Below are 1,527 nucleotides of genomic sequence, written 5' to 3'. Positions count from 1 at the left end.
AGTGGTAAGGTCCTCAGTCTTCTTATAAGCCCCTCAAATAAACCTGTGACAGAGTGAATGGACGGTTAGCTGAATCACCCTCAAACATCTCTATCCCCTTTTCAGATGATTGTACATATATATCTGATACTCAGCAGTGTGTCGGTCACGTTGGATGGATGAACGAGTGAAGGAATGAATGCTAAGCTTACAAACATTTTAGTGGTTTTCTCTGATAACCACCATGAGTATAAAATGGAATGTAATCTTTAACTTAAGCTCAGAAGACCATGCTGCTCAGAGATAGATCTAAACGACATTTTATTTTCAAAACAGAGTTTCTTCTAATTAATGTGTTTTAAAAATATAACTCGGGGCTGGCTGGTGGTGTAGTGGTTAAGTTCATGTACAACACTTAGGCGGCCCAGGGTTTGCAGGTTGGGATCCTGGGTGAGGACCTACATGCTGCTCATTGGGCCATGCTGTGGCAGTGACCCACATACAAAATAGAGGAAGACTGGCAACAGATGTTAGCACAGGGACAATCTTCCTCACCAAAAATATATATATATAACTCAGAAGCATGTCCCTTTCTAAGGACTCCTCAGGATAATTGTATTAGCTCTGCCTCTGAGGAGACCATATAGGGTTTTTAAAATTTAACATCTTTACCATTTACTGAAGTCTTGCTGTGGGTAAAATACTGAAAACACTAGCTTAAGTGCTGAAAGGGGTAGCGAGCTGTCGAGGCAGCTTCCCGTCCTCCCAGCTCTTACAGTCTGGAGGAATTACCATGCTGTCACAGGTTTGGCACTGACATCTAGCAAGTTTCAAGAATAATCTGTTCCCAATGACATTTCCCCTCCTCTGAGGATGCAGAGGTAGTAAAATGTTGTCAACCACATTCATAGTTGAACACAATGCAGGATTAATGTTTTAATTCCTCTGATGCTTCTTAAAACTACCATTTTCTTCAAGAACTGAAAGATCTAGAATCTCTGAACTTCCCAATGACTTCCCAATGTGTGATTGCACACCTTTAGATCAATTTTCACAAGTACTGCATAGGAAACCCAATTGTAGCACAGATTGTAAAGAACATTGGTCCTTGCACCTCCCAGCATAACGTTGCAATTGAGCTCTTTATTACTCTGTTCTCATCAAAAATCGAGACACTCTCCTAAGAAAACCAAGCCAAGGTGATTACACGCTCTGTGCCCAGCATAGTGCATCTGAGAAAATTTGCTCATGATTCAATTACTGGGGAAGAGCAAAGGGCTGGTTCTGACTCAAAGACTGAGCCAACTATAGAGGCTCTGCGTTAGGATCAGCAGTGCTCGTGGGAAAAGACCACTTGGTAGACATGTGAGAGGCCTCGTGTGCTGGTGACTGGACAATCATGGGAGTTCCAAGTGTGCCTCTGATTTGCTGTGTGGCTGAGAACTCAGCCCCTTTGAGCTTCTTCTTCCCCATCAACATGACAGAGGTTATTTATGAGAAGCCCGGAAGATTTTAACATACTTATTGATGCTACTATGGGCATCTTGC

Source organism: Equus quagga, chromosome 9 (genome assembly GCF_021613505.1).
Source record: "Equus quagga isolate Etosha38 chromosome 9, UCLA_HA_Equagga_1.0, whole genome shotgun sequence".
Lineage (NCBI taxonomy): Eukaryota > Metazoa > Chordata > Mammalia > Perissodactyla > Equidae > Equus > Equus quagga.
This window is presented reverse-complemented; position numbering follows the sequence as displayed.